General features: G+C 43.4%; 1 pseudogene; it reads right to left on the reverse strand.

Moving 5' to 3' along the window:
- Positions 1-4,402: 4,402 nt before the first annotated feature.
- LOC142488239 (E3 SUMO-protein ligase KIAA1586-like) lies at positions 4,403-24,571 on the reverse strand (annotated as a pseudogene).
- Between the last annotated feature and the right edge of the window lie 546 nt (positions 24,572-25,117).

A 25,117-nucleotide genomic window follows, 5' to 3' on the forward strand; every position in this document is an offset into this window, starting at 1 on the left:
GGAAATGGCTTGCACACTATGAGGGGCGGTACCAGGCCTCAGGGAAGACCTACAAGTGGAGCGTGTGCGCGCGCCTTCTGTAAGGGCTGGATGCGCGCGCACAGTGTGTGCCAGGGAGCGTGAGGAGCATCACGCCGCGGGAGCGCTCGCCAAGGACGGCGATGGGGCAGGAGGAGCAGCTTTAGGAGATAACGTGGCAGGAGAGGGAATCGAGGGGCGCCGCGAGTGATTAGTGCCGCGGGAGGAATCGGGAGTTTGGGGATAAGTGTGCACCTTGCGGGGAACGCGCGTGACAGCTGGGCGTGCGTCCAGACAGGGCGCAGAGGAACAGGTGCGGGAGGTGAGGAGAGATGAACGAGGAGGTGGAGGAGGAAGGTCAGAGGCAGGGAGAACAGGGGGGACGGGGACACATTGAGAAGCAGGAATCCCCTGAACCGTCACAATTTAAAATCCTCACTTTCAAAACCAAGCGTTGCCAACACATAACCTCACTTCTAGAAAAACACAGAAAACCAGACAGGGGCACTGGCTTGACCTGCCATTGTTACGGTTTACATACATCACTTGTTACTGTCCAGGAGACAGACCCACTAAGCAGAAATGGGGAGTATAGACCAACTGTGACAGGGTGAAGTCAGTCACTGATAATTATGCATGGGAAACATACTTCTGATGGCTGAAACCAGCAGTCAGTGGGTTAATCCAGTTAGAGGTAGCTGAGCAATCAGGACTGAGTTAAGGCAGCTGTTTAAGGTGCCAGACCTGAGCAGGAAAGAGGAGAGCCTTTTCAAAACCAGGAAGTACGCCAGAGGCTCTGGTCCCACAGAAAGAGGATTGCCATTAACTAAGACAAGTCTGCTGGACAAAGCCCTTTCTATAAAGAACCAGCCTTCCATCCCTGCAGAGGATTTTATGCTGCTGTTGCACTATCCAGAAGGGATTACTTGGACTCTCCTGGGACAGAGCTCCCCAAACACAGATAAGAACTTTTATATTTCATGTCAGACGTTTACATAATATTGTTTGACCTGAAAGTAGATTAGCTACCCAGGGGGATAGCTAGGGGCCTACTGTATAATTCATCTCCCTAAAGGGGAGTAGAGTTTTGTTTTATGGTTTGTTTTCCTTAAAGGGACAGTGTGCTTAGTAATTGTCTGACTATGGAAAAATAAACCACTAAGTTAAAACCTTATCTACTGTTTGGGACTCTTCCTGACCCCAATGTGAGGCCATCCTGCTACACCAACCCATACCTGGGATCTAGATCCTGAATGAGTAAGAATCATGGGGTCCAGTTCCAGGGTCAGGGCAGGGTGCAGCGACTGGGTTGAGGTCACGGTTACTGTTCTGGGCTCAGGGTAGGAGAGAGGCAGAGTCCAAAGGTGGGCAAAATAGCACTCAGGGATTCTAATAAGAACAAGGTAGTGATTCCAACAGAAAAAAGGTATGGAGAACCTTGCACAGACATGTAGTGAGTGGGAATTACATTCTTCTAATGGGAGATGACAGGTGTAATCAATTTCCATCTCAACCTGAGGCTGACTTCCTATTTTGGAATTGAGGGAAGGAACTGACAGGAAGCATGATGGCCAAGGTTGCTTCAGTGTGGGCGAGTGAGGTCATTTTCTGTTGGCAGTTATCTTGGTAGATACAAAGGGAAAACAACCTCAAATTTCGGCCATGATATTATATTCAGCGAAATTAGGCGGCATCCATGTTTGAAGTCCTCACAGTATCCCCCATTTCAGGAACAGACTCTGAATGCCCAGGAGTGGGCTTGGGAGGAAAAGCATGGTGGAAAAACCTGATCAGGGCAGAAGCATGCACATAGCAAGCCTTGACCCAGCTCCTCTCTTCAGTACCATACCCCCTCCAGTTGACCAGGTACTAGAGAGACCATCAAGAGATATGGGAGATCATGATCGTCTGGATGACATACTCAGTTGACAATCCAAGGATATGGCTGCAGGACAGGTTAGAGTCATGGAAAAACGGTTCCAAATTACTGGTTTTAGCAATGAGACATGGAAGGTGGAGGAAATCTTGAGAGAAGTTAAAGTTTGAAGGCCACCTGGTTCACCCTCTGGGAGATCCTGTATGGACCAATAAAGCGCGGTCCCAATTTTGTGGAGGGCTGACGTAGACTGATATTACGCATCGAGAGCCAGACCTCATCCCCGACTTGGTATTCAGGCAAAGGCCTTCTACGTTTATCCACGCTGCTCTTCTGTGTCTCCACTGCCATGCGAAGGATAGCCTGTATGCCCTTCCAGAGATCATGGAGATCATCGGACCTGGTATCTGCTGCAGGGACACCAACTGCTGAGGACACCTACTGTCCATGGGCAGGGTAGTTGTGTTATACCCTTGTGCCGCCAAGAAGAGGAACCGCTCCAGGGTTTAATTGGTCCTTTCAGTCTGGCAAATGGATTGCAGATGGTTGGCGGAGGAAAAATCCTCAAATAATGACAAAAAGCCATCCAAAATCTCACTATGAATTGAGAGCTCTTGTCGGAGACAATCTGCATGGGTAAGCCGTGCAGGCAGAATACCTCCCCAGTGCAAATATACGCCAGCTCAGGAGCAGAAGGAAGCTTTTTCACAGGGACAAAATGTGTCTGCTTGGAGAAGCAGTCAACCACAACCAGTATTAATGTCATGCCCCGTGAGGAAGGAAGCTCCACAATGAAATTCATGGACAGTTGTGTCCATGAATGGGACAGAACCGGAATGGGGAGAAGCCCAAAGACATCTAATGACATCGTTCCACATCTTCGACCACCAGAAGGTCCGCTCAAGAAACTCGGTGGTCTTCATGATACCTGGGTGACCTACAAATCTGGAGTGATGATCCCTTTGGAGGATTTGTAGATGAAGAGGGGAGGGGACAAAGAGCCGACAAAGAGGTACCGAGAGGCCAGCGGGTAGTTGACTGGGCACTGTGGATGTGGTTCATGATGGGGTATTTATTGCGGGCACAATCCTGGACGGAGGGGTAATGGAGCTCTGTCAGGATCAGCTTGGCCCCACCCCCGTGGCGCATCCCGCGACGTCTTGAGTGACGTGTGCAAGCGCCGCATACACTGGAGGGGAGACAGATCAGGTACTGACTCCAGGCCTGCTCCCGTAATGAGACGGGCAGAGCACACCACACCCTACCATTGGCTGCTTGTCCTTTATAGGCTCAGCCAGCCCTCTTGCAAACTGGCTGAGCATAAACTCTGTTCTTGTGACTTGTGCTTATCTCAAGCTTTTGCTGTCCTGCCTCTGCCTTGTCTTATTCCCTGTATATTGACCTCAACTTACGCCCGGACTCCTGCCTTCTCTGACCCCTGGACCACGGAAACGACTATTCTACATTCTATACCACTGGACCCCGGCATCGCACAACGACAACCCGATCTCTCCAATCCTAGACCACGGCAAGTACCTCGACCAATCTGACTTCACCTACTCTGACCCAGCTACACGACTACCACTCTGCACTCCGGATGTGGCTGCTCAATTGCAGGTCGGTGGCTACCAACATCCCCACCTCAGCTTCGCGGCCCTGCCTTGTTTGTGGTGAGCACATGTTACTGCACCGACACACTTTATTCGAGCAAATACCCAGTATGTACCTGGCAGATACCTGGAATGCGCCGCTCCTCACCTCTGACAAGCCCCGTTGTGTTTGCCTTCCCAGCCTAGGTTCATGCCTGGCTGACGGGCGGCTGATCTGTTAAATGATAATGATTAGGATTTAATAGGCTGCAATGCTTCGCATGTCTACCAGCTGGCATAAATTCATGAATTGTAATGCAGTATATATATATATATACTGTGCAGTATTGCAGCCAGCGGGAATAAAATGCTTCAATCCCTGCTTGGAAAATACCTCAATGCACTCGGGCAGAAAACAGTCACAAACCTCAATACACCCGGGTATACCCGAATTCGTGGGACTAGCCCAGCTCGAATAAAGTGTGTCGCCAGTGTACATAACACCCGTATTGACTGGACAGAGGCGCTGCCCCTCCAGTGGAGCTCTCATTGCCTCCAGAATTGTTCGATCCCTTCCAAGAACCTATGTGGAGTATCTGTACCGGAACAGGTGAACATCCTGACATCTACGCAGAATTTTGGGACGTATTCAACAAGGCCCAAGCCGAGGAACTGCCAACCCCACCGGGCATTTGACAGTCCCATTGACCTTCTGCCTGGTGATATTCTCCCATGGGGAGCTTCTTATCCGTTGTCACCTCTGGTGACCAGGGTCATGAAGGATTACATCCAGGAAAATTTACAGAGGGGGTTTATTCGCAAGTCTTAATCACCCGCGGTGCGGGTTTCTTCTTCGTGAAGAAGAAGGATGGATCGCTCAGACCTTGTATCGATTACTGGGGACTCAATAAAGTCACGATCAAGAATCGGTATCCATTTCCATCTCAACTTGAGGATGACTTCCTGTTTTGGAATTGAGGGCAGAGATTGCCAGGAAGCTTGATGGCCAAGGTTGCTTCAGTGTGGATGAGTGAGGCCACTTCCTGTTCACAGCCATCTTGGTAGAGACAAAGGGAATACAACCTCAAATCTTGGCCATGATGTTACACAGCGAAGTCAGAAGGTACCCATGTTTCAAGTCATCACAGGCATAAAAACAGTTCCTTGTAATTTTATTATACAACTTTCAACTGAAATTGGGGGGAGAGGTTACCCTTTGCATTGGACAAAAGGGTGAAAGTGCGCAGCTAAAACATGATTAAACAGTGTATATAGAAACAGTGTGAAAGTTTAAATAAACAATGAATTGACCTTGTGGGAAATAACACTAATGTGACGTCTGCAGCCTTTCTTGAGGGGTGGCTCGACACCCCTAGGGCTATAGAAAAAACAAAAAGACAGGGTGCACAACGCACATAGTGAAGCACAGTTAAAAGATAATTTTACTAAAAAATTAATGGTTCTGCGTACATCAATATAATGAAAATCAAGCAGTGGGTTAGTGGGGTTACCACACAGAAGAAATGATCACAGCTCTCCACTGGAATGGACGCGAGGCACTGGATACCAGCAGACCACATCCAAGGCAGCAGCTTCCGTGAGACTTTTAGTCAGGGTAACCAGATGTTGGGGACCGGTGAAAAGTCCCGTATTGAAGTCCTGTTATGAGGCTCAGAAGCCTCCGTCAGTTCTACAGCAATGCAATTCCAACAGCACGCCGCTCAGACCCGTGGTGCGCCTTCTGATGACGTCACGACACTCTCCTTCTCACATGGAGCGGGGGAGAGAGCGCATTGGCGAACAACACACAGGGCAGGCAGGGTAGCAATAGTAAACACCCGTACCGACAGGCAGTGAGGCAGGGGACCGGGAGGCACAAGCCAAGAATAAACTTGACAAACAGTATGTCAGATAGATGAACAATCCAACAATCCAACTAGTTTCGTAATACACGGTTACTTCATCAGGGAATACAAAAAGCTGAGGGGGTACACATGATTAAATACCCAGCAGCCTCCAATCAATGATTAGAGTATCATATTACAAAACACGGCATTTGGGTAACACATGAATATTCATTAGCAAACCACAAGCAAAGTGTGCAGTTAAAGAAACAGAACATCATAAAACTTACACAATAAAAAGTACATAATAAAAATACATAATACATATGGAAAAAGTAGCTGAAAGAAAAAAAGCCACAGTTAGAAAAAAGCAGGTGTAGTTATAACACATTCAAATGAGTCTCAAATAGTTAAATAAAGATCAATATTGGGACCAGATGTCTATATCTTCGTTTAACCCATTAGGGCTCAAAGAGCCTAATTTGTAGATCCACAGAGTTTCTTGATAGGAGAGGTTTTTGATTCTGTCACCTCCCCTCCTATCTTTAGGGACTACTTTAATGCCTTTGAACATTAATTTGGAGGGATCTAAATTATGATAAATAGCAAAATGGCATGATAAGCTGTGTTTTTCATAACCATTTCTTATATTTCTAACATGTTATAAGAAATGGTTATGAAAAACATAGCTTATCACGCCATTTTGCTATTTATCATAATAAAGATCCCTCCAAATTAATGTTCAAAGGCATTAAAGTAGTCCCTAAAGATAGGAGGGGAGGTGACAGAATCAAAAACCTCTCCTATGCTGCCTTGGATGTGGTCTGCTGGTATCCAGTGCCTCGCGTCCGTTCCAGTGGAGAGCTGTGATCATTTCTTCCGTGTGGTAACCCCACTAACCCACTGCTTGATTTTCATTATATTGATGTACGCAGAACCTTTAATTTTTTAGTAAAATTAACTTTTAACTATGCTTCATTATGTGCGTTGTGCGCCCTGTCTTTTTGTTTTTTCTATACCCCTTGCATTACCTTAGGGGTTAGTAAAGCATTGCTTGGCAATGCTTTACTAGCCACTAAGGTAGTCAAGGAGGTAAGTAATGTATTTTAATATTGATATGTATATATATTTTTTTTATTTCAAACTTTTTTTATTAGGATTTCAAATTTGACATCTTACAGAATAAGTGAAACAATATCCATAGATATCTAAATACAAACAAACAACATCATAAAAGAGTAGTTTTTCTTCAAGCTCAATCTGTTTTCTATGACTCATTTATCGAAAGCCTGAGTTATGGGGTGGAATGGGTGCTCCAAAGTCAGTGGAAATTCCAAAATGTCTATCTTTAGAAATAAACAGGACTGGTGGACAGAATCAATAGCGGAGTGGGTACACTAAGAGATGTGATATGTGAGTCACCTTTTAAACACATATGTCTCCTTAAGGGGACCAACTATTGTACCCAAAGGCACTCTAGTGAGCACTCATTGGAGACAAGACAGTGCTATTGCTGGTACTCATCTATAATAATCACAAATAATACATATTAAACTCTTACCCAATCCATCTGTTTGTAAGATTCCGGCATAGTCCATCCAGGGGGCGTGCAAATCTGTAGATAGTAGTCCAGAAAGAAAAAGAAGAGCAAAACAGTGCACTGCCAGGGAGCCAGGTGGTGTAAATATAAAAAATCTATTTATTCAGCAACACTTCACAAAAACATACCCCCCAAGGGGTGAGACAGTACCTCCTACGCGTTTTGGACCATGTGGGTCCTTTATCAAGGAGTATGGGGGACAGGAAGAAGGGAACCCCCTTATATACACCATATCCTTAACAAATTACCAATCTACAATTTTACAATTGGCGCCAAAACCGGGTGCGTGCCGATATGACGTCATGTGTGTGAGCCCCCTGTGCTGCGTCCCAGGATTACCTGATCACGCAACCTCAGCCCACACCTCCTCATGACCGTCAAGTCGGCACACCCACCACAGTGATGGCTGCAAGGAAGGAGGAGGGAGTCTCCACCCCTATGGGAGGGCCCATAAAGACAGGCAGGGCCATGTCACGGACACAAACGGCCCATGTAAATCGGGCTGATGTGCCCACACCGCTGGCCCCCGATCTGCCTAAAGTAGCAAAGCCAACTGCACAGAGGGGCGCACCCCCCCCCCCCCCCGAATCCATAACGGGACTGGGAATAGACAGATGTATATAATGTGAATACACACATAATAAACTTTTGCTGCAACAATACACTATACTGTGCAAAAAATAGAAAACAGGGTCCCTTGTTCTCTCCTCCATATAGACAAATACAGATTTACAATTTAAAATAAAGTGAAACAACACAGACACAGGTTCCTTAACTTATTCCTAATCAGAAATTTGAACACATAATACAGCTATAAGAAAAGGGACCTGATACTGACAAAACTGGTTAAAAATATTAAGTGGAATATTTCAATCCTAAATTGTCATTCCACCATGAATCATTAGTCACCTATCTGGGGTAATATTGCAAGGAAAACGACACAATTCATTAAATTTTAAAACAATATTAAGAAATCAATTATTCTGTATGCTCTTTTAGAAAACATGTGTAAGAGAAAGACTTCACAGGAAATGCATATATACAGAACCAGTGTAAGTTGACAATTTAATAATAATTTGCAAATTAGTCAAAATATACTACACTGATTCTAAACATTCCCCGTTATGGATTCGGAGGGGGGGGGGGGGGGTGCGCCCCTCTGTGCAGTTGGCTTTGCTACTTTAGGCAGATCGGGGGCCAGCGGTGTGGGCACATCAGCCCGATTTACATGGGCCGTTTGTGTCCGTGACATGGCCCTGCCTGTCTTTATGGGCCCTCCCATAGGGGTGGAGACTCCCTCCTCCTTCCTTGCAGCCGTCACTGTGGTGGGTGTGCCGACTTGACGGTCATGAGGAGGTGTGGCCTGAGGTTGCATGATCAGGTAATCCTGGGACGCAGCACAGGGGGCTCACACACATGACGTCATATCGGCGCGCACCCGGTTTTGGCGCCAATTGTAAAATTGTAGATTGGTCATTTGTTAAGGATATGGTGTATATAAGGGGGTTCCCTTCTTCCTGTCCCCCATACTCCTTGATAAAGGACCCCCATGGTCCGCAACGCGTAGGAGGTACTGTCTCACCCCTTGGGGGGTATGTTTTTGTGAAGTATTGCTGAATAAAAAGATTTTTTATATTTACACCACCTGGCTCCCTGGCAGTGCACTGTTTTGCTCTTCTTTTTCTTACCGAAAGCCTGAGTTACCTGTGTTGAGTGCACGTGTGTTGTAAGACTACTGAACCTTCCTGTTTCAGGAGGGAAAAGGATAGAGAGAGCTGAGAAAGAAATGTAAGACGAAAATGGGGGGGAGGGGGATATGTATATTTTTAATATACATTTTACCATTGATTGCTATTGTGGCTATCTGGGCCCCCATTGAGAGGGCCTAGATAGCCACAGTGAAAATCAATGGGTTTATGGTTGACATTTTTGTTACAGTATTTTAAATGTAGTAGTGTATTTATTTGATACATGTGATTTTTTTTTTTTGCAATGCCCAAAAGCCTTATTTGGCTATGAAGGCTATTGGCCATTAATCTAGAGGGGGATGGAGGGTGGAGGGTGGTGGGACTTACTTTTTTGGGGGATAAAGAGATGGGGGTTGTTGACCTGGGGAGGGTGGTTAGACCTCCCGGGGGGATGGTGGGACAGGTTAATCCCTTGGTTACCTTAGCGGTTAGCACTAAGGTAACCACAGTGGGGATAGGTAGTTTATTTATCTGGTAACCTCAAGCATCGAATTGGTTAATGTTATTTTGATCACAAGATTCTGTAATAATAGTTGCAGAAATTAACAGTTGCCTTAATTCATACACCTCTCCCCTTTTGGGTATACTATAATGATGCAATCAGTTGCCCCTTATTATACCTAAAGCTAGTATCAACTACGGTCTTTAGATAATGTATTATTTATAGGTGCATTATTGAGCTTTGCCTCTGTTCTCTGTTGGGTATTCCCATCAACGCTGAATTTAACCACTAAATCCCTATCACTTGACAAATATTATACTGTATCAGAGTGTTTATTAAAAAGGGATTACTGGTATTTCGTCTCATTACTGTTGGCTTGATTTTTTTAATTACTGTTACACTCACAATAGGTAATATATGTTTTAAGTAAAACTAGAGTATTAAAAGTTATATTCTAATTGTCAGTGGTGGGCATTTAAGTGAATTTTTCTTTGAGCACTGTCTTGTGAGCTCACTATTTCACTGATTCACTTTAGGTTCACAGTTTGTACCCACTTATTATAATTATCGATCATTTCATTTGTTAATTGGTATGGCCTTTAGTGGATCACTCCCTGTAACTTTTTTTTGGCCCGAATATCATATTCTGTATATTTTTACCACAATCTTGATGAATCTGTAATGCCCGTGCTGCCCACACTGAGGTGGGAAGGTATAACACCACACACCCGCAGCAGCGGAGGCGTGCCTGGAAGGTGGATAGTTTAGCGTTACCGGGTCTGGGTTGGAGAGTGTAGGAGATGCGGTATACTTGCCGAGTCCTTGGATTGGGGAAGACAGGATAATAAGGGTCCGTAAGCCGTGGTCTGGGATTGTAGATAGCAGCGTAGTTTAAGACGTATGCAGTGTTCAAGGGTAGGAGAGATCGCCGTAGTCAAGGGTATGCCAAAGTCCAAAATCCAGGAGGGTCCACAAACAAGCCGAGTCGGTACACAAGAGGTTAACTGCAAACGAAACAGAGCACTGCACAACAGAAGTGAGCTTCACGAGGCTACATGGAGTTATGCTGAGCAAAGCATGGGAGTAAGCAGGAAGTATTTAAAGGCAGGACAGACCAATGGGGACAGGGGCGGAGCAGATGCGTGGACCCAGCAGAGCTGGGATAGGCTGCAGGCAACAAGGCAGGGATGAGAGACTTGCCATGCAGCTGGGGATCATCACACGTCATCGCGTATGCGCGCCGCGCTGGAGAGGTGCGCGCCGCACTGGAGAGGTGCGCGACGCATGCGGGAGGTGGGACCAGGTTCCGTGCGGCAGCTAGAAGAGCAGGAACAGTGGCCGCGGCAGCAGCAACAGGTAAGATGGGAACACACCACAAAGGACATGTTCCCTGATTCTTTACAGAATTCCATCTTAAAATTGCAGTAATATGATCCATAATTGTTTTTTCACCAGGTTCGAACTTAACTCCATTTTAATGGAGTTTGATGTATCCGGGCCTATATGAGACATTCATATGAATGGAGTGTAAGCAATATAACAATTTGTGCTCTCTAGCAGTCTAATTGCTTATAATGATAGCCCAAACTACTGGTAAGTCGTAGTTGTCTGAGAACATTCTGGGAAACACTTAGGGGCCTCATTCTAGTAGCTTCGATACCCACTCATCAAGGATTTTGAGCAGCTATCGCAAAATTTTGTTAGGTAGCTATTCAGAAAGCCTCAATGAAGATTTTACCTGATGTGGAGGATCGCTGAGGATTGCGTCGTGGATGGTGAGCTTCCAGATACAGAGGGTGAAGACATCTAAAGCTAAGAAAAATATTGAATATATGTAATTTTTGTTTTTCAGGTTTTTTAATTGTATTTTAATTTTATTTTTTTTGCTTGCCCATTGACAGTTAATGTATTTATCTCTGCCCCTTTAGGGTATAGATAAATACAGTAACAGGCAATGCATTTTTTGGCAAATGGTTGTTTTTAATTAATTGTTATGTTTTGTATTTCTGTTAATTGTTTTGAGTTAATTCTTATGTATTTGTAGGGCTTGTTTTAAAAAAATGTTTGGTTTCTTAAGGCATTTGATTTCTTTTATTGATGTGCTGTTTAGGCTTTTTCTTTTATTCTTCTGGTGTTTAGGCGTTTGATTTATTTAATTCTTCTGGTGTTTAGATGCTTGGGTATTTCTTTTATTGTTGTGTCTTTTTGGTGCCGTTATTTTTTTTTTAGGTTACCCATTGACTGCTATAGTGGCTTAGACCCATATTATTCGGTTCGGGGCATGATGTACCACTGTGCAAATCAATGGGTAGAGGGGGGGGATAGTTGCCCCGGGGTGGGTAGTTAGGCCGCCCGGGTGGGTAGCAGGGCAGTGGATTAACCCCATAATTACTTTACCGGTTACTAACCGCTAAGGTGATTAAGGGGTTAGGGGCCATTAGATTGTATTTTTTATTGTTGTGTTCCTGCCAATGGAGGACATGGACGTGGAGGATGGTGATGAGGACGACCTTCATCCTGGCAGGGGTAAGTGCAAGTTTTATTTATTTTATGCTGGCTGGATAATGTTTTATTTGGAATGGGCAAATGAGCTATTATCCAGATAATAGTGATTTTGCCCATTACTGTACTGTATGTGTTGGATGTATAGGAGGTGGGTATTAGATTTGTTGTTTTTTTATGTTTATTGGGGTAGAGAGATTGGGTGAAGGGTGTAGTTGCCCCAAGGGTGGGTGGATAGGCCTACTGGGTGGGTAGCAGGAGTGGTTAACCCCTTCATTACCATAACAGTTCCCACCGCTATGGAAGTGAAGGGGTTAACCAGTCCCGCTACCTTCCCGGGAGGTCTAACCTCCCACACTGGGGCAACTACCCCCTTCATCCACCCCTCTGCCCCAATAAACCTGTTGTTGCTTCATTTTTGTGGCTGAAATATGTCATTTTGTAAACTATTAAAGAGGGATGAATGTGTGAAATCAATGTGAGACCCTCAGACTGGTGATAAACATTGGTAAGGATATTAGTTTTAACATCACCAGCACTACTATAAACTAAGATATGTATGACTAAAGGGAACGGTTCCTTAGATACTCTTTGAGCTTACTACATTTTCCCCAATATTTGTTGGGGACAGAGTGCTCACCATTTCATCTCTTTCTACTTACCTTATCGGTTTGTGACAGATCTACTCAGGTCACCCCCCCCTGTTCCAAAGGACAACAACTTCATCAATATTCTAACAATCTGGCTCTAGTATATTTACAATTTCATGAATTTTTGTTCCCTATTTTGCGCTTTATATCCTGATTTTAAGTGATTACTGTCCATCAACCTGGCTTTCATATTATTGATAACTGCTTCCAGTAGTTTTTGTAGAGGAAGATTTACATATTTTTTATTCTCAACAAAGTCAATACATTTAAAAGTGTCAGAATTTGTGGTAGGATCAACTTTCTTTTCAAAGTTTCCACGGCTTTCTTTGAGCATTTCAAATGCCCTAATGGATCTTTTTGATACATTTTTCAGCTCATACTAAATTTAAATTTCTGCTTTGAAGGGCATTAGAAAGTAAGGACATTTCTTGCAATTTATCTATCATTAATGCTAAATCGTCTATGAAGAATCTGTTGCGAAGACGGGAAGCAATTCCTGAATATTGTTTATGTGGATAAAAATATTTGTATAAAGCTGGATAAGCACGCCATACGGCAAGTGTTGAGCTTAAGCTGCACGCAGCCAATCTTGGTCCCAAAACTCTACCAATCTTCGTAATTTCTAGTCCAAGTTCTTCAGAATTTTTGAAAAGTACCATTTGATTTTTTGTTTGATTGGTGAAAATCGTGTAGATTTTATCTATGAACATTTTGTAGTGATTCACCTGTTTTATGTGATAGAATCATCAAAGACAAGTAGCAGATGGTGATTTCAATAATGTAAAAAAAAAATCTAATGCCTGGAAAATCTTTTGTAAGTCTGGTGCTCACCCCTGATTTGCAACCAAGCATTACACTTGCACCATCAGAACAAAATGCAACCAAATTATTTCTCAAATATCCCATATCAAATCCAACACCACACAAACTTTTTAACAAAGTTTTGTGCATAGTCTCAGCATCCTGTGCTTCCAACTAAATCAAATTGAGGAAAATTGTAGGCGATAGATGACAATCTTCAACTTCTACAAAAATTATGATCACTGCTTTATTAGATATGGTTGAAGCTTCATCAATGATGACACAATTGTCTATTATTTTAGTAAATATTTTTTTTTAATTTCGCTTGCAATGTGATCAACTATTTTTACAGCAGTTTTCCGAGAATGGAGTCCCACTCCTATATCCAAACCATTTTTTGCTTGCAGTTCGATCTCATCTTAAATGTCAGAAAATGGCCTATTTCTTTTTGCTAAGCGGTAAACAGTATTGAAGACTTTATACTGTATGTAGAGCCAATATATTTTTGGTTAATTTTGTCTATGCATTTGGTAATTACATCATCAGTATGACATTTCAGTTGTGCCACACATATAGCGTGTGCCTGTGATGAAAAGTGTTCATTAATTTGTTTTCTGAGAGGAGCTTGCTGGATGACTTTATTTTTTCCTCATGCTTCAATACTGTAGCTTTTCCATTCCTTCGATACATGAATTCCTTTAATGTTTATGGAATCAAATTAGGTATAGTGATCACAACCTAGTTTCTTGTTGCGAACAGCCAAATCAACATATATTTTTTAAAATTCCGTCGACCTGCTTCATATTCCAGCAATCAGGAAGAGCAACTGCTCGATCTTCATCTCTTGTATTAGAATAGGATTATTCATCATCTCTTGGTGTTAGATGTTTACCAGGATCCTCATTCCAAATTGCAGATGCAGCTGCTGAATCTTCATCTCTGATTTGTGCAGTTTTCTGTAATGGTAGACCAGAGCTTTTAACACCAAAATACCTGGATCCTTTGAGCAAAGCAAGAAATAAAATAAATTGCGATTTATTTATAGAATGAACATACACAGCTTGATTTACAATTACAACGAAAAATACACTTACACTGGCGGCACACTTTATTAGAGTGCGGCCAGTTCCGCAAGCCGGAGATTTCCCGGCTTGCTAGTGGCATCCCCTCGGCGTGCCGCGCGTCACCGATGCGCGGTCACGCGTCATCGGGTGCCTGCGCCCCCTGCACGCGCGTCCAGGGCTCCCCGAGGGAGCCCTGGTGTCCCGCGATGTGGGGGACGGCGGCAGGGGGTTCCGGGGGACCCGGCGGACCCGAAGAGGAGAGGGGGAAGCCCCGATCGGCGGGCCTCTCCTCCGAGGCTTCGGCGCGCACCCGGGACATCCCGGCGCACGCCAGGTTACTGTCGCGGTCGAGACCGGGCAAATGCTCGAATAAACTCGGCCGCGACAGTACTTGAACTGGGTCAAACAAAATAAAATGTTCCCAAAACGAAATGTTGCCAAAACAAAGTCTCTAGGAGCAATTTCCCAGGAGCGGGAGTTTCTCGCAAAAAGAGCCTGAAACAGTCCTCGGTCAGCAGCACAACTTGCCGCTGTTGTTTACTCCGCTGGAGCTGCTTCTTTCGTGATGAAACTTTATAATCTTGAAACTTAGATGAATGCATGAATCCTTAGATGGTATGAAACTCTTACAGCATGATGAATCTCATTCCTGATGGGCTGCACAGGTTCTTATAGGGTTAACATTCCTATGCCTCACTAGTACAGCCTATCTTCTCAGTGGGAATATTTCCTTCTCTCTATCACGGAGTTGCATATATTTAGCAAACCTGGCAGAGGGCTTCTTATTTTGCTCTAGGCAGGTACAAACTTTGCACCTTGGACACTTAGCATATGAGACCCTGCCCCTCTTACCTGGTGCCGTTCAGGCTGGGCAGGGTGACAGCTGGCCAGAGAGCTTATTGAAGTTTCCTGCCTTTCCCCCTCCTTGCTAACAAAAGGGTTTCTTCTTCCAGGTAAGGTTTAACAACTCCATATCCTGGATTGACTTTGAAGATTAGAGGGCGGAGTAGACCCTCTGTTTCCCATGCAAATGGATTTGTATCCATACTGAATGACTTCCTCTGAACATTACTTTAATAACAATATAAACCTTGGGGACTTTTAAAACCATTTTCTTTATCACATATGATACACTTATGATACATATGATAACTTAAAAACATATAACTCTCACCACCTTATACCTGTGGGAGATACACTGAACCCCCCCTTGGTTTTGGGGTTCTTGGGCATATACCGGGGACCTTTGAATGTAATTCAATTCCCTGCCCGGTCTTACTGTTCCTGGTCTGTGCTAAGCAGGGGGATTTGGCGGTGAGCTGCAAACTGCTTTCTATTGAGGATTTTATCCAGTGGTCTGTGTTCCTCATGTCATTAGGAATCAGGGGGGATTCATGAGTACATGTTTCGGGGTAACCCGCAACACTGGCCACCTTCTACCCAAACACACCCTGACAACATTTTACCGTAAAATCACCCCTGAAGCTCACGCCCTGCACATCTCCGCTGGTTGGCACTCCTGGAACAGTAAAAATACACATACACTTTTATTACAAATACAGTTACATGCCAGGATTGGGTTGAAGAGCTGAGAATCACAATACCCCAATATGTCTCAGGGGGACCCAGCAGGGCCAAATACCTTTATTAATGGCCTGGGTACCCCCTCATCGTCACATCTTCCAATTGGACATTTCATCTCCTTTTGGTGTTAGATGTTCTCTGGGATCCTCATTCCAAATTGCAGATGCAGCTGCTGAATCTTCATCTCTGGTTTTGTGCACAATTGGAAGTGGACATTTCATCTCTTCTTGGAGTTAGAAGTTCCCTGGGACCTTCATTCAAAATTGCAAATCTCATTTTTTTATGAAATAATTAATAAAACCTGTTGTTGCTTCATTTTTGTGGCTGAAATATGTAATTTTGTAAACTATTAAACAGGGATGAATGTGTGAAGTCAACGGTGAGGCCCTCAGAGAGGTGATAGACATTGGTAAGGATATTAGTTTTAATACCACCAGCACTACTATATAATAAGTTATGTATGACTAAAGGGAACGGTTCCTTAGATACTCTTTGAGCTTACTACGTGTTCCCCAATATTTGTTGGGAACAGAGTGCTCACCATTTCATCTCTTTCTACTTACCTTATCGGTTGGTGACAGATCTACTCAGGTCACCCCCCGTTCTCTCCTGCTAGTCCAGGAAAATCTAGGACACACAAACACTGGAGAAGTTCCTATGGGAACCACGTTATCTGGTTCTTTTCTCCATTCCCCCTAAGTACCTAACAATCAATACTGTTTACACTAAACCCTGCCTGCTGCTCACGCTGGTTATATGGACACCTTTTATTCAGCAGCAAAGTGTGAAGACCCTCCTCACCCCTCAAATGAAGCCCTGTGCTTAGTGGCAGGACACGCCTCTGCTAACAGTTTGCAGACACCACTGCAGCTTTAACTGCCTACCATTTTGAAACCAGAATAGCCTTTTCCAATAGACAGAAGAAATCTCCCTTTGAACCCACAAAAATTCAGCCTAATTATTTGTGTCTGTTAAGAACAAAAAAAAACTTATTGGCAGGAAACATCTAAGGAGTGGGAAAAAGTAACGTATTTTCAGAAAAAGTGAAATTTGCCAAGGAAATAATTGTAAAAGTAGTTTGGACTAATTCATTTGTCATGAATTCTGCAGATGTATTTAGCGATATGGAAATGTATGTGTTTGTAAAGAACGAAAATGTGGACACTGAAATCTAAAATTTGTTGTGTAACGTATGGCAGCGATACATTGTTCCACTGTTTCAGGTTTCATTCTAAAATAAATAAATGAATGCTGGAATCAGTCTTGATAACATGTTGCAATTTTAGCAGTGTTAATGTTAGATAATGATAAATTGTTGGTACATATACTAAATAGTTTTTGGTAGGGTTTGTTTAAGACAGAGGCAGGGGGGGAGAGAGATGGAGGGTGAGAGATGGAGGGTGACAGACAGAGATGGAGGGTGAGAGAGAGAGACATGGGTGAGAGAGATGGGGGTGAGATAGAGACGGGGTAAGAGAGAGACAGTTGTGAGAGAGAGAGACGGGGGTGAGGGAGAGAGACGGGGGGAGAGAGAGACCAGGGGGGAAAGAGAGACCAGGGGGGGCGAGACCAGGTGGGGGGAGAGAGAGGCCAGGAGGGGAGAGACCTGGGTGGAAGAGAGACCAGGTGGGGGGGAGAGAGAGACCAGGGGTGAGAGACCAGGGGGAGGGGGGAGAGAGTGACCAAGGGGGGAGAGAGTGACCAGGGGGGTTGAGAGAGACCAGGGGGAACCATTGACAAGACAAATGTCCCTAAGTGCAACCTATCTGGGCTGTACTGTGCTTTTATGCTGTGTGAGTGCTTCATGTTTTATCTTTTTTTACATAATAAATCTTTTGGCTTATGCTAATTCAGGCTCTGCCCATTTTCCACATTTGGGTATTTGGGAGAGGAGCCATTCGCTCACTACACCTATTAGGTGAAATACTGAGAAGACAGGACTGACTCTATCTACCATCCCTAATCAGACTGACATCACAAAGACTATCACTCTGAGGGAAGGGGCTCACACAAGGCCGTGTGAGTTGTTTATATATTGCTCCTATTCATCTGCATCCATCCCTTCACCCTCCCCCTCCCTCCCCCCTTCCCCCCTCCTTCCCCCTTGATTATACACTGTGTAACTACTATATGTACTAACTATCTTCATATACTATTGTCTCTCTTACCTTTGAGATTGACAGCATGCGCTGACCTTTATCCTGTTTTTTGCCGCCTTTGTAAGAAGATTCTGGGTTTCATCTTCTTTTGGTCAAGCTGCAAGGGCTAGTATATATAACAAGGGCTAGTATATATATATATATATATATATATATATATATATATTTTTATTCACTAGCTTACCTGTGTTACATGCATACACGTTACACAAGTTAGGGAGCGCCCCAGATTTGTTTTTGTTCCTGTATCTCAGGAAACAGGGGGTCTCAGGACCTGAAATCAATGCGTTTCTCTCCAGAGATCCCCTGCTCCCGCACAGTAATATTACAATTGTAATAAAAACACTGTGATCGCCTGTGAAAGCTGTGCATGGTGAGGTGGGTCTCCTTGTGCAGCTCAGATTGCATTAAAATCACAGGCGGGAGAACTTGGAAAACATCTCAGATGAATGTGCTGCTACGCTGTACGGTTTTGGCATTTTCCTACCTCACGGTTTGAGAAGGGTTCAGATTCTTTCTGAATACCGTGATAACTCAAATAAACTGTTCAGCGGGAACATGCCAAACCTTGCGAGATAGCATACTATATAACTCATCAAAGCTACTAGAATAGACCCCTTAGTATTTTTAGCAATGTCTGCCAATATGTCATGCAGAGAGTGCTTGTCAATTGAGGCATGTGTATCGCAATAGTATACACAAATCAACCAAAAATAAACCGGCGCCTAAAACAAATCCAAAAATATACTGTGGAAAAAACCTGACCATATAATATCCAGTCCTGTTGAACTAGGGGTCTTCCGGTGAGTTTTGATGGTTGACTCAAAACATGTGGAAAGCAAACCAGAGCCCAATCATAGTGTGTAACTATAAAAAACTATAAAAGCTATAAATAAACTGCTGATAAAACAAACAAAGCTTACAAGACCAACACACATTAAACGCACTGACAAACACTAACACTAAACTACACAACACCTAGTGATGAGCCAAACAATGACTGATTTAATAAAATACACTTAAAAAATAAATGATAACATACACAGGGAATATAACTTGAGCCCTGAGGCAGTGAACTCTTCCACGAAACACGTAGGGTTGTGGGATTTGACGAAATTGGACATCTGCAGAAGCTGCAGAATCTGTGGAGAGCAGGACGAGCAGTTTGGAGCATGGTGGCGAGTGATATACACTTCCGCATGTGCGCGTGCAACTAGGGAAGTGTCAGTAGTCGGTACACGGAGCGGCAGCATGTGGGCATAGTGGTGAAGCCCAGCCCAGGCAGTGTTATCATCGGGGACTACCCGGAGCAGCGGTACACGCGGTGGCGGGACCAGCTATGCGGGGAGCGAGTAGCAAGTCTGCTGATGTGGACATTAACCCTTGGAAAATAACTATCTACCATGCTTATTTGAATCGTGTTTGCTGTAAGTAGGATTTCACTTTTCCCTTTCCGGAGCAGAGTTTTCACGTCATATTCCCTGTGTATGTTATAATTGATTTTTAACTGTATTTTATTAAATCAGTCATTGTTTGGCTCATCACTAGATGTTGTGTAGTTTAGTGTTAGTGTTTGTCAGTGCGTTTAATGTGTGTTGGTCTTGTAAGTTTTGTTTGTTTTATCAGCAGTTTATTTATAGTTTTTTTTATAGTTACACACTATGATCGGTCTCTGGTTTTCTTTCCACATGTTGTGAGACAACCATCCAGACTCACCGGAAGACCCCTAGTTCAACAGGACTGGACATTATATATGGTCAGGTTTTTTCACAGTATATTTTTGGATTTGTTTTAGGCGCCGGTTTATTTTTTTTATATTTCCGTATGTGCTTTGTATTAATCATATTGTTCCAGGCAGCCTTTCCTATATTATAGGCACATTTGGTATAGATCAGTAGCGTTTGTTTTACACTACATTAATTATTGCATCAGCGCTGAAGCACATTAACCTTTTTTTTTTGCAATAGGATACACAAACACGGACTAGTCTAGAAATACATGCTAGCATAAGGAGAACCTCCCAGTTGGATATGTCAATCCAGAATTTAGCTGAACATTTAATAGTTCAGCAATAAATTCGAACATTACAAAAGTAGAACATTATAAAAAGCGAACCACCATATTCAGTTTAGTGGAGATCTCCCGCAGACAGCTGGAAAAACGGAGCACCACAGGCACAAAAGGAAATCAGGGTTTATCACTGATTCGGTAAAAAAAAACTGTGTTATGGGACATCAGACAATAGTATATTTTATACTTATCTTCCTGTATGGGCCTGATCATGGAGAATACAATCAGACATGTGGAAGTTCTTGCACAGCATGAGCACAACATGAGTTGCAGAGATAATTCTCTAAGTTATAAATAGGGCTGCAAAGTTTCAAGCCCTTAATGTTTATCTTCAGGTCAATTCCCACAATAAAAATAGCCTCACGTGGTACTTCTCTCCAGGATTGTACTCTGGCTAGTGCACAAGTTGATACCTTCACTGTCTAAGAGTTCATGTGTATGGTTGTTCGTCCTACTCCATATGGTTCTCTAGTTCTCCTGTCCAGGCATGTGCAGTGTATTGAAAAATGTGTCTCTGTGACATGAAAATCCCCATTACTAGCACTAGGTACTTTGATGGATGGATGTTATTTTTGCATCTCAGCAGCTTTAAGGATACCCGTTAATAAGAAAAAAAAGCGATTTTTGTTGCAGACTGTTTGCTATACCGTTCCCCGTGGCTGGTTATCCCTTTTTAACTAGTTTTTTTAAAAACTGTTTATAAAGCACCTACCGTTCGCCAATCTGATCCTATTAAAGATTAGGACGAGATTTATAGCATTTGCATAGGACTTATATGTGACAAAGGTGAAAAGGAAGTGCGCAACTATTAAACAATACCACACACGTGAAGTGATAATACAGTGATAATAAAGGTATATTACGTGACCTATTAATCAGATTGGAGCGTCTGCAGCTGTGGTACCGGGGATGGCTCAGAGCACCCCCTAGAACGTCAGACAAATACACAAAAAACACAGCGCACAACGCTCATAGTGCATTAAAAGTATATTAAGACAGTAAATCAATAAGGTAATTATTGTGCGTACATCAATAAAATTCAATTAAGCATTTTGGGGTAAGTTACCCATCCACCAGCATTGTAACCCGGATCAGATGTCATCAGCAGGGACCATGCACCAACACTGTGGACCGGATCAGTTGTCATCTACTGGGACTGGAGCTGGTGAGTAAGTCCCAGATTTCGAATGGGTAAGTAGGGAGTCCTTTAACTGTCCCCGGTAATTTTTATTTAATTTTTTTTTAATTCTAAAATTCTTCTCACCGTTATCACTCAGTTAATTTATAATTTTTCATGTGAGTAGGAATTTTGGGGCCTTTTAAAATATACAGTACGTGTATTCCTTTTCTTTCTATCTACACTAACATGCATCAATGGAACTAATGATGTTGAACTGTGGGTGCGATTGTAATAGATACAAGGAGACCACTTGAGACAGACATCTTAAATAGAACTCACAGAAAATGCATTTTTAAAGCAACCACATTTCTAGATGGCTCAACCAGAACCGGGGTCAGTGAGCAAGCAATGTGTAGCAGGCAGATTAGAGCAGGGGTGCGCAAAGTGGGGGGTACCCACCCCAGGGTGGCGCAAGATTTTCCAGGGGGGGCACAGTGGTTGCAAAGGCCCCGCGCTATTCCCCAAGGCATTTAAATTAAATGCCGGGGGATTGCGAGGCAAGCAATTTGCATATTGGAAAATGTATCATATGTAAAAGTGAATGCATTATGAAACTGTTTAACACTAAACAATAAATGCCGTGCACACGTATCTATCTATTGGAGAGGACATTCTTCGGAATTGGCTTTCCGAACCCCCGATTTGCTTAATCGCTCAACGTTTGGAGTTTTTAAACAGCGCATAGGAGCAGGGATAGCTCTGTGTATGCGTTATTTAAGGCATTGAGATAAATAGATAGAGATACAGTACATACTTGAAAATGTGATGGATCTCTCAAAGTATTTTTCCAAACCCTAACACCTAAATGAATTAAATGTATTTTGTCTTAAAAAGTTTTTAAAAGGTCTTCCCCCTCTTGCTCTCTCTTTTCTCCCCCCCCGCTCCCCCCAAGACCCTTCCTGTGGAGTAGTGCATGTGCAGCCTGGCGACAGAGGGAACCCACACAGGCAGCGACGGCGGAAGTTGGCTCCTCCGGCAGGAGGATGGACACAAGCAGAGCCTTGGTTGGGGGCAGGGGATAGGGAGTGTTAGAGGGGAGGGCCTGTAGAACTGCAGGAATGCCGTTCCGGCTGCTAAAATAAGTGCCAGACGGGTGTGCCCTGCTGTACAACTGTTAGAGGCCCATCCTCCGGCTGTGGAAGGATGGGCCCCTAACACATGTGGGCCCAGGTGCAGCTGAACCGGCTGCACCTACGGGAGTTCCTGTCAAAGGTTGCAGTGATATGTCTCATGGGTCCATGTAGCTATCTCAACAACTCGTCTTCATGCCGCACATCGATTTTACAACGCGTGCAAAACATACTAAAATAGAGTAGCATATTTGATTAAATACTTGCAAACCAATAGAGATCCGTTTTCCATTCCTGTGTGATTTATAGAAATGTGCAAAACCGGACCAAAAAACATAATGCATTTCTTTTGTTTTTTTTATCCGCCCTTTGCTGCAGTGAGCCTCATGCCTGCCATTGATTTCCTTGAAGTAAAAGCTGCTGTCAGGATAATAACCTGCCGAAACACCCTGACTGATTTCTTCTCTCTGCAGAATCCACACGGGATGGATGTGTATGTTACATTTGGGATAAGAATAAGGTTTTGTAGTCGGGGTAAGATGGTTTTTACAGATACTGATCCTAAAAGTCGGTTTAGAATTCACTGATTGGGGGTTGGCATAGAATCAACTACCACCCGTTGTTAAGCACTTGCAGGCAGTAGCCAAAGAAAGGCCTAACTGACTACTGAAAGGTACAATTGTTCCCTTCATTAAGAAGAGTGAAATACGCAGCCCATTATTTTGTCAGAAAAAAAAAAAGATTGCTCCATTAACGTAATTAGGGGAGCAGATTAACCAGGCTCTTCCGACAGTAGCTGAAATGCAAGAAGCCGACGTAAGAGGAATGTAAAACTGCCGAACCGATCTGTGAAACTTTATTTACTTTACTTTGTTTTTTCTACAGACATGTTCACGACAAGGAGTGTCCGGAGTACACCAGGGCATTAGGTAGCTTGGCAGGAATGGCTTGAACAAGAGGAATGGGGAAAATGAAACTCACGTCAACTACTGTTTGTGTCTCATTACTTAGCATTCCTCATCACTAAGGCGGTAATTCCATTTACTCTGAAGTGGCTGTTCGTGCCGGTGGTTAGTGGCCAAAAATCCCCCTTGACGTGGATAGGATTTTCAAACGAAAACGACACATACGGCCACTTCAGAGTATATATAAAATGAACCCCTAAGGGGGATAAGGAGCAGCATGTTTCCTGCAGCATTATGGTAAACAAACTTATCAGGGTGTTTCCAGCTTCTTCTACACTAGGGGTCTTCGGCTGAGCCACTGATGAAGCCATCTGCGCTGAAGCAGGGATATCCTGAATACCTGACCTGTTGGTAGCTCTTGAGGACTGGAGTTGGCCACCCCTGTTCTACACATTGACACCTATTCAATATGCTGGCAAGATGCGTCTGAATGTCAGGGTTTCATTAGATAACAGCACTCATTTTGACTGTATATATATATATATATATATACATATATATATATATATACACACACACACACACACACACACACACACACACACACACACACACACACACACACACACACACACACACACACACACACACACACACACACACACACACATATATATACTGGGAAAAATGGAGTCATCAATCATTCAGATTGATCAAAGAAGAAAATCTAGACACATCCCTTAAAAAAAATGCTCTGAAAATAGTCCTGTTAAATCAAAAAAAATAGTTGATTGTGAAGATGTACCTTCCCCCCCCCACAAGCTAGTGTCTACTTTATCTTCTTGTATATGTCTGCTGTTGTCAAGACTGAATTCAAGTTGTCACGTTTGAACTTCTGAACATAGACGTGAAACATTTTTGCTAATATTTACAAATCAGGCAAAATTTCACAAAACCTGCAAGCATGACAGATATATATATATTTTGTGCCCATGTGCAAGGTCACATGACTCTTTTTATACTAAAGCTTTGAAAAAGAGTAGCAGGCCAAGGTGAGGTTTTCTAAACAAGTTGTTTGTTTTGCCACGCTGTTTCGGTCAAATAGTATCACGTTTATCCTAAAGCCCTTTAGAGACATTTATTAGCCATTTTTGCTACATTCTGATGAAATTCTGTCAAGATTAGCACAATTCTGAGTAAAGTAAAGTGAATGCAAAAAGTTTACAAAAATACAAAATGTAAGAGAAAACTGAGCAATATTTTTGCAAAGCATATTTGTACACATTTGCCTATCCCTAGTTCTGATACAACTTTCTCATTTTTGTTTTTATTATGATTAGCTGGTCCGGCTGGGAAAATTGCAGGGCTCGGTGCAGGGCAGTGGTGCAGGGCCTCTTACCTTCTACTGTGCGATCGCTTGCCGTCAGAATCCCTCCTCCCGGCCCGGCGATGTCAATGGGATGCCGCATTACGTCGTGACATCACGCGGCGTCTCGTTGTCATGGCAATGCGACGCCATGTGACGTCGCGGCGCCATGAGGAGAGATACTGACAGCAAGAGATCGCGTAAGGGAGATACAGAAAGTAAGGGAGTTACAGAGGCCCCACGCTCTCCCCCGACAATCGGTTTAATTGTTGTGAGGAAGAGCACGGGGTTCTGTAACCGTGGGGCTTGGTGCAGTGGCACCGACTGCACTGCCATCAAGCCAGCCCTGATATTTGCTACCATCATTTATCTATGTTATCAACATATTCTCCAGTGAGAAATAATGGTTGTGAAAGACAATATCCTGCCCAGAAATATTATGTTGAAACATACTGAAGCAATAGGCAAAGAGGTCCCTATGTCATGGAGCTTCTGGTTTCCATTTTGATCCAATTATGTTTCTATGGTAAAGTGACATAGGAAACTGATTCAATAAGCTGTCCATAGGTATTCCCTGTACTGGGCAGAAGTTTAGTCCTGTTATTAGAATGGAGTAGAACTCTTCTCTGGTAGAGATGGAAAAAAATCT

The sequence above is a fragment of the Ascaphus truei genome, chromosome 2 (assembly GCF_040206685.1).
Source record: "Ascaphus truei isolate aAscTru1 chromosome 2, aAscTru1.hap1, whole genome shotgun sequence".
NCBI lineage: Eukaryota > Metazoa > Chordata > Amphibia > Anura > Ascaphidae > Ascaphus > Ascaphus truei.